This window comes from Balaenoptera acutorostrata, chromosome 18 (assembly GCF_949987535.1).
Source record: "Balaenoptera acutorostrata chromosome 18, mBalAcu1.1, whole genome shotgun sequence".
Classification (NCBI taxonomy): domain Eukaryota; kingdom Metazoa; phylum Chordata; class Mammalia; order Artiodactyla; family Balaenopteridae; genus Balaenoptera; species Balaenoptera acutorostrata.
In genome coordinates, this window is record NC_080081.1 from 13591003 (window position 1) to 13603185 (window position 12183).

Genomic DNA, 12183 nt, shown 5'->3' on the forward strand with positions numbered 1-12183 from the left:
TTGGGTTGTTATCACCTGTAGTTCCCAAAGATGGGGTGGTGTTCTTCGTTGTTTTAGCCCCCAGAGAATTCTCTACAGCAAGGGAAGGCTTAAGCGTGAATCAGAGTCCCCTGGAAGTCTTGTGAAGTCACAGATTGTGAGCCCACCTCCAGGGTTTCTCAATCAGTAGGTCTGGGTGGGGTCTGAGAATTTCCCAGGTGATGCTGATGCAGCTCGGCCAGCACCAGGCATTTAGCCTCTGACCTTGAGAAACTGAGCTAATTCCAGCATTCTGCCCATCTATCGTCTTCCTCCAGTGAAACCACAGTTACTGTAGTTCAGGGGTACTTAACCAGCTCAGCTAAAATCCACCCCTTCATGAAAGATTTCAGCTGGACTACAGTAGCTGGAATCCAAAATATGCTGAGAAGGAAAAATGTTAGTGAAGAATTATGTTGGAAGAAAAGATAGTATTAAAATGCAATTCAACAATGAGAAACTCAGTATATCTAAATTAGCCTCACTATAGCACAATTTAAAACTGTTACGTAATGGTAGTTAATGAAAACTCATATAAATATCCTAATTTTTCTGTAAACTAATAGAAAAATAGAATCAATGAATATGGTGAGAAGCCAAGGAAAGAGAATCACCAGGTGAAGGGGGGGAAAAAACTAAGGGACTAAGGGCATGAAATGTCATTTGAAATTGAGTTAGTAGGGTTTAATCAAGGTATTTAAATGCATTCTACAAGAGAGTACAACTTACATGCTGTATTTAAGTGATATTCAATATAATGATGATGGACTTTTATTACAGGAAAGCTATTCAGTGATGCTTATGAAACGACTGTAGACAAATTATCTCTATGACATACTACAAAAGTCACATCCATAAATTAGTTTAAGATGTCAGCACTAAGTATACTGAGGTTTGAAAGACTTTAGTTCACTCTGAACTCTTAATGACTCTTGAATATGTTTACGGAGAGAAGAGATGATCCTTTTGCCATTAGTATCTCGTGGATTATTCTGCAGTAAACATCCTGTGTATTTGCTCTTTGGTTGGAAGCCTAGGGGGCTCTTTGTTTATACAACAAAGAATTATTGACACCTACTAGGTACCAAGGATACACAAATTAATAAGATACTTATTCAAAGAATTAGCCAACTACATTATCCTCTTTCTATTCTACTTGAAGAAAGGAAACAGAATTAATACAACTACCTAGTAATTCATCTCAGAGAAAGAAAAATAATTTGAGCTTTGGGTTTATGGACTTTTTCTTCTGATAGGTGTGCAATCTATAGGAATGGATGGTCAGAGATTCCATAGTTTTCTCCCATAGTGATCTTTGTATTGGATAAAAGACTAGTTTTTAAGAAATAATGTGAATGTGGGCCCCTTGTTATAATATTTTCTGCTTCCAGGAGCAGAGGTTCTTGGGCAGGGTTTGTGTGCAGTGGAGTTTACACAGGAATTGTTCAAAGAGTGGGAATTGGTGGCGATTCTGATAATGAGAAGAAATTAAGAGTTTTTCCAAATAGGATCACAGATTTTCAGAAAAGGAACCAGTGATTTTCTGAGGAGCTGGTAATAAAATTTGCCTTTGATCTAAAATGATATACAAGAAAGTTCTGCATTTTCCTAGAAAATGTACCATCAGTGGCAATAAATCTTAGCTCTAACCTCCTGTCAATTATCTACCTTATGGATCAGTGCACAAAAAAACAATGAATTCCCAACAATTCTCATGGGATACAGATACCTTCACATAAGAGAGATTTCATAAGAAAATAAATATATGCTCTATAATATCAACATTTAATACCACTCTTGCTTTCTAAAAATGACTTCTATAAATTTATTTTTCACTCCACATTTCATAGGTAGATGGTTGAAAAAAATACTCTTTAGCAAAAACAAAAAACAAAAAACAAAAAAACCCAAAACAAAACAGCCAGTTTTTCTTCCTAGTGTCAACTGTATTTCCATTGATTTACAGTATCTGAAAATAATTATTTTAATTCTCTTTAACGTTGTTAGCAGAAAATTTTTGTGTAGTATAATTAGGGAAATAACAAATTCCTATTAGAAGCAGATCACTTAAATGATGCAACTGCCTTACCAAGTAAATTTCAGGTCACATATATCAAATGGTGCCACGGCCAACATGAAACCAGCTTCTGGTACATTCCATCTGAGGAGATGCTGCCTATCTGCAGAATGCCTAGGATAACAGGTCCAAATGCACTTCACAGGTGTCACAAGGTCTTAAAACTTCCATGCTTCACCGAAATCTGCTAACCGATTCCTCTAATGGTTGTGTTTATTCTGCTTCATTTACTTTCAAGTTCACATCAAGTCTCAGAACTCTGAACTAGGAGAGACCATGGAGATGATTTAGTCTCTTCCCTTCCAAATCATCTTCAGGTGTGATTAACTGAGACCCAAAACATCTAGTGAGATGTCCAGTGTCCACGTCCGGGTGATGAAAGGGCCAAGATTGATCGAAACTCTGGTCACATGACTCACTGGCCATCGACATTGCTCTCACTGTGCGATTTGATCAATGATCTTCACGGACCCCTGACACCTTCTTTGGAATTACATGTTCTCAACAGCAATCTGAGTACAATGCATTTGAAGAGCCAGTAAAAAGAGAAGCAGGAATTTGTACATGGAATTCTTGAAGTAGCTACCCTTTGTCTAACCCACAGAACTATTACTAGGATCAATTAATATAATGTAGGTAAAGTGATAAAGTGACAGGCTTTGTACACCAGAAAGCATGATACCGATAAAAGGAATTTTCAAGATCATAAAACCTAAGACATTATTCTGTGAAAGTTTTGTAAAGAAAAACCTAGATGTCTTGCCCAAGATGTATAGAATACCACAAAATATCTATGCCAACTTGTACCCACAAATAAAATAACTGGATACATTTTAAAGATATATTATAAACAAATGTTAAGAATAATCTTATTACAAAAATGTATCTGAGACGGAAACAAATCTGAAATTCAGCAAAAATTTAACCAGTGTTTGTAGAAATTTGGTTGCTTTCTAAAACTGTAACAAAATGTCAATTCTCAGAGGAAGAAGTCAAAAATAAAACCATAATCTCACATTTTCATAATTAAAAGGAAATGCATTTTCAACTGCCTATAACATGATAACATCATTTCCTGCCAGCAATTTTTATACATATGCAGTTCTGACCTTCAATAGTCTTAAAGCTATTTATAGTGCTAATAAGAAATTGGATTCTCACAAATTAACAGAACTTTTTCCCCGTGAAAGACCAAATTGAACAAAGATTTACAACATGGGAAGTTTCTATTATTCATGCTTTTTTTTCTGTCTGGAAAGCCTGTAACCCACTATCATCACCAATACCCACCCCCGACCTCACCCCCAGACCTGAGTCAGCCTTGCGAATACTCGCTAGCCTCTTAAGACACCTAACTTCCTCTCCTCCATCGAGCCTTCCTTGTCACCTCTCTGTCTTTGCCTAGTTCTCCAAACACATAACTCTATGTTCCTGCTGTCCCCTGCTAATAATCTTTGTACTTACTTACTAGTCTATCACAGTTCCCCAGACTTTGAACTCCATAGATGTAGGAGTACCTTACGGATTTGTGTACTCACAGCACAGCACAGTGTCTGGCACTTGTGATGATCAAGATAAGCTTGCTCACTTTGATAAAGCTAATCTTCCTCATCAAACATCTTTTTATTGACTATTTCCCACAGTGAAATTAAAAAGAGGAACTTTTAGAGACAAGCTTTCTTTTGATTAATTTGCTCAACTCAGTACATGACCATAAAAAAGCAGTCAAGTATTGAATATTTAGTATTTACTGCTGAGTTTACAATAACAGTGTTCTAATAGAAAATGGCATCATGCAGGCAGATTAAAAAAAATCCAGAAAGCACGCACAAAAAAAGTTAAGTGTATTCTCAAAATAAATAGTATACGGTGATTGAACAGAAACAAACTTTCTGATTTTTATCTTTCTATATTTCCACTGGTTTCTGAACACAGGAGAGATTCTGTACTACCACCTCAAAGTAATATGATCAAAGTTTATTTATTCATTGAATACTGAGCCAGGCCACATCCTAGGTACCAGCTCAACAGTGGACAAAACAAAGTCCCTGCTTTCAAAAGACAGCACAACTTAGTAGTGGTGAGGGATGCAGACCACCTGGGTTTGAGTTCAAGCTCCATCACATACGAGCTGTGACATCTTATGTAAGTTACTTAACCTCTCTGGGCTGCAATTTCCTAGTCTATAAAAATGGGAAAAATATTACCTACGTCATGGGTTGTTATGAGTATTCAATGAGTTAATATTTGTAAAGTTCTTTAAGGAGTGCCTGGAATGTATGATATAAGTAAATGCTTGACAACATTTCAAGGTGCTTAAATTCTACCAAAAAGAGACAGACACAAAACACATACATATGTAATTGGTCACGTGGTGATTACTGCTGTGAAGACAGTAAGAGGGGCAAGGGAACAGAGGATGGAGGTCCTTGCTCGCTCATACAAGGTGGTCTCCCCCAGAAGGCCTCTCTGATAATGTGACTTTTGAGCAGAAACCTTAATAAGTGAGGAAGGAGCTCTGGAAATCTTGGAGGAGTGTCACAGGCAGAGGAACCAACTGAACTAGCTCTGAGGAGGAAGACAGCTTGGAGCATTGACAGAACCACAGGAGACTAAGGAGAGGTGCTGAAGCAAAGCCAGTGAGAAGGAGAATGGCCAGGGGCCAGGTCAGAGCAGGAACAGAGAGAGGAACCCCATAGGGCCTTGCAGCTCACAGGAAGGGGCACACATTTTAATGAGAAACCACTGGAGGATTTAGAATGGAAGGGTAATGCTACCGGATATTTTTTTTATGAGAAAAAGTATATAACTTTATTGAAAACATTAAATGGAGAGATACACCATGTTCATGAACTGGAAAATTCAGTTTCATGTTGATGTTGATTTTCCCCAAACTGATCTATAGATTCAGTTGGGTTCCATTCACTATGGTGATTTTTGTTGGTGGAACCTGACAAGCTGATTCTAAAATTTATATGGAAGAGCAAGGACCAAGTATAGATCTTAGGAGATCATACACAGGGGTAGATAAAATGATCGGAGGGACAAGAGAGAAAAAGAAATAGTGGTATATTCAATGGATCACTATACAGCAAGGAAAAGGAATGCTCTACAGCCACACACATTAATTTGGATACATCTTAGAAACATAATATTGAAGGAAAAAGCAAATCACAGAAGAATAAACATGGTATGGCTCCATTTATATAAAGTTGAAAAACATGCAAAACCAGTACAAACACATGTAATAAAATCACAAAGCAAAGCAAGGGGATGTTTAAGACAGCACAGTGTTTCCTCTACCAGGGAGGGGCACAGCAGGGACTTCAAAGGAAACAGTATCCATTTCTTAAATGGGGGGGGAGGGTGTTGTTTCTCTTCATTTTATAAATATTTCCTTGTATCTTTTCACTATTAAAAAACAACAACAAGAAGAAAAGATATTCTGGAGGGTGAGGGGTAAAGCAGTGGAGGAAACAGGAAGGTGGCCAATGCTCATGGACGGCACAAAGTGACAGGTGCACCAAGTTCCTAACAGAGTTAAAAAATAATAACAGAGCACGATATTTAGACAAAGGAGTCCTAGCAGCTCAAACCTTTGTGGGCATGCGCAGAGCTTGCCGGAAGGGTGGGCTTCTCTGAGGGCTCTTGGAAGGCAAGCCTGCCCCGTCACTGGAGGACTACTACCGCCCTCCCCCAGCAGCACGTGTAGATTTTCACTTAACCCCATTTTTGGTCCAGTCCCTCACCCTCACCCCAGCGGGGTAGCTGCTTGGCTGCAAGGGGTCAGGTGGGTCCTGCGGGGGAGGGGCAACCTAGCTGCTTCTCATAGACACCTTGAATCAGTCCCTACTGTCCGCCCCAAACCTTGCCTTCCACCGTGCTGGTGGAATTCCTGAACCTCTCCAGGGCTCCTGGGGGCAATCGGGCTGCCTCTCGGCCCCTGCAAGGGCGGAACGCTTAATTTCAACTTCTGATTCTCTAAGAGAGTAAAAGAGCCTCTACCCACTTTCCATCTTTCAGAACTTTGTCAGGCTCTTTGGTCTACTGCTGTCTCCCTATTTTCTTTGTCTTTGTAAATCTACATCACTTTTAATTTCTTTACTATCATTTTAGATTTTAAGAGGAAACAAACTCACATGTTTAAACATTCCACATTTAACTGGAAGTGTCTATTTACTATATTTAAATAAAAGTGTTTAACAAGCAGCTCCTGAGGAGTCCGGAGAGGAGAAGCTTAGCAGTCTCAGCAGCAGCCAGCACAGATGCTTGAACAGCCCCACCTGATTTCTCTGCCTTGACTTTTTCGGCTGTTCAAGGGTGAAGGAGAAAGCACAAAGATCCGGGTTCAAATCCGGACTCCTCCATTTACTACCCCGTGATCTTATCACATCAACTCTCAGAGCTTTATCACCCGCCTAATTGTTGCCCAGTGCACTGGGCTAGCTGGAGAGAAGTTCACTGAAATTGTTGCTGTGAAATGTTCCTAACTTATAATAAAGCACTGAACCTGGGAAAGAATTCTGGACTCTCATACCCTGGTTCACTACATTCTGCCTTAACCTGCTGCCCCCCCCCCCGCCCCCGCCACCCCAAGGCCGCAGGAGGCAGAGCCCTGGCTCCTCACACCCTCAGGCATTCTGTGGTTCCCAGGCCTGCCAATCAGAGGAACCAAAAACAGCAGCCCGGGCAACAGTGAAGGTCCAGAAACCCACAAAGACGGAGGGAGTCCGAGAACCAAGTGGGCACTTTATTAACCTGGCAAAGGGGCAGCTGGGAAGGCCGAGCAGCTCCCTGCCAGACCCTTCGCTGTGCTCAGGGGCCACTGATAGAGGCAGAGCCGCAGGGCCCAAGCCTTGGACACTAGGAGCCCAAGCTGGGCAAGGGCAAGGCTACGGGTGGGGCTGGAATTGCCAAAAGCAGGCATCAAGTACCAGCCTGCCGCCCCTTCTGAGGCTGGGGGTGGGTCTGAAATGAGTCCCCTCTCCCGTTCCCCACTCCTTGTACAGCTCAGGCTCTTCCTGGAGTCGGGAAGCCATGAGTCCCACATCAGCTGTGGTCTGGAAGCTGATGCCGTCCCCCTGGCCACGGGGAGGCCGGGAAGGGCCAGAGCCAGACAAGGACCCAGCGGGGCCCCAGGGCCGCCTGCAGGTTGCGGGAGGGGCCTGGGTCATAAGAGTGCCGGCCCCGAGCCCACTCCCACGTGGTCTGGCCCCTCAGCAGCAACATCCCACGGAAGAGCGGTCCAGCCGCGCACAGCGGCGCACACGCCACACACGTGTCGGTCACGAAGGCCAGCGCGCACTGCGCCGGAGACACTGCCTGTGAGCGGCCCGCGCCGGGGCAGCGGGAGGAGGGCGGCGGTGTGCAGGGGCGTGTGGGCTCGCAGCAGGGCTGGCGGCTCAGGGCCCGGCCGCACACAGACGTGCAGCAGGACGCCTGCGGCGTGAAGCAGCAGACACACGCAGGGCCGGTAGCTGCGGAAGCCCACGCGGCGGCCCAGCGGGCGGCCGTGGTGGTCCCGGCGCAGGACGCAACGGCGGCAGGCGGAGCAATGCCCGCTGCGCGGTGGCCTCTGGCTTTGGCACCTGTAGCAGTAAGCCCAGCCCTGGCCCAGACCACGCCGGCCAGCATCACAGCCCGGATGCTGGGGTCCGAGCGCAGGAAGAGCCCCCCACGTTGCCCAGTAGGTTGAGCAGCTGGAAGGGTGCCGGCGCGAGCTGCAAGGTCCGGGCCAAGGTCCCAGCGGGGGCGGCCCGGGACCCAGCACCAGCACGTAGGCCAGTTCCTGGCCCAAGAGGCAGCCGCGCGGGCGCCGCCTCCGCGCTCCCCACCACCCAGGGCTGCCCCATGGCCTGGACCCACTAGTGGTCGGATCCCGGGTACCCCGCCGCTTCCCGCTGCTGGATTTTTGTGGTAAAAGGATCACCACGGCTGCTGTGTAGAGAAGAAACTCCAAGGCAAGGAGTCAAGAGTAAACACAGGAGCATCCGTGAGGAAACAGCAGGCTAGGTGAGTGATGACGCATCTTTGATGAAGATGGAGGGAAACATAAGATGTGGCCAGGTTCGGGTTATTTTCTAGGTTAGTCCCCAGCATTTCCTGACTGAGGGATGTTGGGTGAGAGAGAGAGGAGTCCAGGATGATGCCAAGATTTTGGGTCCAAGCTTCTGCTGGGATGAAGCTGCCACCAACTGAGATGCGCAAACTAAGGGGAAGCGTTATCCCTCATAGGTCAGATCATTTTCCTGCTCGGAAATCCTCAGCGGCCCCTGCTTACTTTGTAAAGTCAGTCCCCTGGGCCTTCCATGCAAGGTCCTGCTGACACCACATGCATTTCGTCCATGCTGTTTCTGCTCCAGCCAAGCTCGACCCATTGTCTGGTCCCCAAACCTTCACCATTGGATGACTTTTTCATGATACTCCCTTTCGTGGAAGTACTTCCTCTTCTTGTATGCCTAAGAAAAGGTCACTTAATCCTTCCGTGATTAACTTGGATTTCCAATTCTCTGATGAAGGCTTCTCTGGTATTTCTTGACAGGTGGCTTTGGGCTTTGTAGTTTTGTCACACATATTCCATTTCACCTTAAGTTATTTTATATAATTGTTTGTTTCATCAAATAGACCGAAACCTCTTTGAAGGTAGAGATCATATCTTATTTATATCAGTGGGTCTACAGTTCCGAACACACTACTTGCATTAAATAAAAATATTTCTGTCCAAATGAAATTAACATGTGTATCACTTCAAATCTTTTGATATGAAAACAATCAAGCGCTCTCTTTACAATATGTTAATCTTATAATTTTATTTTTCATTTCATCAAATAAATGTCTATGTAAAATTTTTTCTTCATTTATAAAATGTTGATAGGTAAATTAGAACAGAAGAGAAAAGAAAGTTATAATGAAAGGGAGAATTGATGCATCTCCGGTTTTTTGCTTTTGTTTTTAAGCCTGATACATTTCTTTGGCTGATTATGAAGGTAATACCCTTGAGCTTTACATGGTAAGGTTAAAAATGTCTCTATGATATCCCAGTATAGAGTTCAGGCAATATGCCTTAAGATTTTCTTTTTTCCTTTTTTTTTTTTTTTTTTTAAGCACAGCTACAAGCTTCTCTGGGGAACCGGCTGTAACACAAAGATTTGGTACTATCTGTCTCTTCCATTTCAGAAAACTAGAAATTATGTGCTTTGAGATACAAGGCAGTAAAATATTGATTGTATAGGACATTTCAGTAGAGTAGAAGGTATTCTAATTAACATGATAATCAACACAGGCTTTTTCATGGAACAGATTGTATAATCGAAAATTTTTATGGATTTTGATAAACATACTTCACTGTCAGAGGGATTTCAAGCTTCTGGTGTTATTCCTCCTTTCTGGACACCATGGTACACAATTAAGGCAAAGGAACAAAGGAAGAACCCAACATTAACTTATAAATCAGCTACCAGTGACTGACTGCGTAAGGGAATAACGCCAGTCCCTGGCATTTCTGAGAGCTATATATATCATATTGGGGGCGCTGGAAATCACTAATGCCCTGAGAGATTCTCTAGTATTTTTGATATTCATGCGTAAGCCTCATTCTCCATCCAAAATTTTTGCTTAAAAATAAATAATTCTACCTGGGGCAGGAAGAGCTCAAGCTTTAGTATATGACATAGTTACCACTTTTTTTTTTTTTTTTTTTTTGAGCACAAATTCTGCCACTCATGGAACTGAATATTTTATATATAAAATCTTAATTTTCACAATAAACTAGGAGGTCGTTAACTTTATCCCCAAAGGCACAGACTGAAGCTTGGAGAGATTAAGTCATTTCCCCCAAGGCTACAGAAGCCATGAACTGTAGGAAGTGGGACTTGAACCCAGGCTATCTGATGCCAGAATCCACGGCCAGGGTCATTCCTTTATGTTACTGTCTGTGTCCTGAGATCCACCTATGAGCCTGTGTACCCTGTACTGTGTTCTCACTAGGGATATGTTAGTGAAGAACAGCACAGAATCTGCTGTCATGCAGCTTACCTAAGAGCTCTGTAGCAGAGAAAGGAAAAGAACGTCTATCGTGTATGCTTTCTTGAAGATTTAAGGAGAAGGCTGTATTGCCCTTCCTAGAACATTTTCTATCAACATATTTTATTAGAAACATGAAAGTGTTATATATTTCAAATTAAAGTATGTTTGAATGGAATTATTTCCATTAAACTCACGGGAAAATTTTCATAGAACATAATGATTTTTCCTCTGTTATTTTCCCTCTTTGTCGTTGAAGAAAATGTCCCTATGATCTTGAAAATATATAACTGTGTCAGACATGACCTACTGAGGAATTTGCTGGCACATACTGGGAGGCAGTGTCAGCTGAGTTCTGGTCCTTCCATCGCCGTGATAGACTCAGTTCTCTACCATAAGATGCACCTCATATGCATTTGCATTATATTGGATTGTTGTCAATAAACACCCATCTATTATTTATGCTTTGTAGCTCATAGAAACATTTTGCACTGTCATCTCTCTGACCACAGGTTCTCAGAAACATTCATAGTCTATTTTGAAACTAAATTTTACAAGGATATTAATAATGAAAAATAAAAATCCCCCAAGGCATAACCCATGGAGAAGTCCTCTCTTTACAATTTGGTGCTATCCGTCCAAACATTTTTATATTCATATTCCTCCAAACAGAAATCCTTGACTTCTTATACTGAATCATTTAAAACACTGACTCATTTAATTTTTGTTTCTTTTTTGCCTGGTCTTTAAATTTTAATGGAACCTTCTCTTGAAAAACTTCATAATATATCATTTGCCTTATGCATTGGGATACAATAGTGCCAATTTTACTAGATACTCTGGTTAGTAATACGGGGAAAAATTGGCTGTGGGAGATCATATGAACAATATGTGAGGCCCAAGAGACTTACAAAAATATAAGTATGTAATATTTCATAGACAGGTCTAAGGAGTAAATAAAAAGCTACGGCTTTAATCCATTCTGCTCAGGAGAAAGAAGCTATAAGTGAAATATGGTGGGACTAAAACGTGTGCTTCTAAGATGGTTCATCTCCTTTAGACCTGGTGATTGGTGCGTTGTCATAATTTTCAGAATTTAGTCATTATTTCAAAATAACATTAATGTAGAAGAGGCTCCTATAATCCACAGGAACATTGTTACTAATTATTTTCCATTCCCTCTGTACAAAATACCCCTTATCTTTAAAGGGAATAATGTATCTCTACTGATAGGTAAGAATACCCTCAGGTCCCCAAACCTATAAGAACTGGAGTAGAGGCTTTTAAAAATCTGTTGATAAATTATTTAAAACTGATTGAGCTAGAAAACCACCAGAAGAGAAAATATTTGGTAAATGATGTAGAAATGTTAAAAATCGTCAATACTGGATTATTTTAAAGCTCTTTCCCTGTTCTTCTCCACCTCTCACCTCATCCATCAATTCTCCAAATGTCAGCTTGAACCCTCTGGCCAAATCCTGTTTCAGGGACTTTACTTGTGGACGTGGCGCAGCAGGCATTAAAGATGCCATTAAGCTGACATCTGCTCCTGGACACGTGAACCTTAAGTGGCCTGAAAGCCTATAATGTGCCGTGCCAACTAAAGGGAAATCAAACGAAAAAGCAAAAACAAACAAAACAAAACAAAACCAGAAACAAATTTAAAATATACTTAAATGAAATTTTAATTTAAGTGTGTGCCTTTGCGTGCACTCACACATACATATATACACGTTCATATGCTCCACTTGCTTTAGATTCGTAGCACTGAGTACAGAATTGGAATGCCAGAAGCTCCATTCCGATAGTGACATATGTTTTACGTTATTTTTAAAGAACTAATCCTTACACTCTTTTTGCCAAAGTGTTATATTATCATTGATGCCATTTCCATCTCAGCAACCTTTGGCTATACAGAGAAAGGTTCTCTCTATGTTCTTTTCAAATAAGCTCAAACATACATATCTTATCAAACAAAGATATACATCACCCAATATGCATTGTGATCTCAAAGAACTGAAATTCTTTCCCCAGCACCCCGACCCAAAAGATGCTCTCAGTTAGCT

The 12183-nt window shown here is 41.8% G+C and overlaps 1 protein-coding gene and 1 pseudogene across 1 annotated transcript in view; both read right to left on the reverse strand.

Annotated features, from left to right (window-relative positions):
- The window catches only part of HS6ST3 (heparan sulfate 6-O-sulfotransferase 3), a 652398-nt gene that overhangs the window by 188985 nt on the left and 451230 nt on the right, over positions 1-12183 (reverse strand). The gene's annotated exons all lie outside the window — the stretch shown is intronic.
- On the reverse strand, positions 6988-7947 carry LOC130705638 (probable palmitoyltransferase ZDHHC24; annotated as a pseudogene).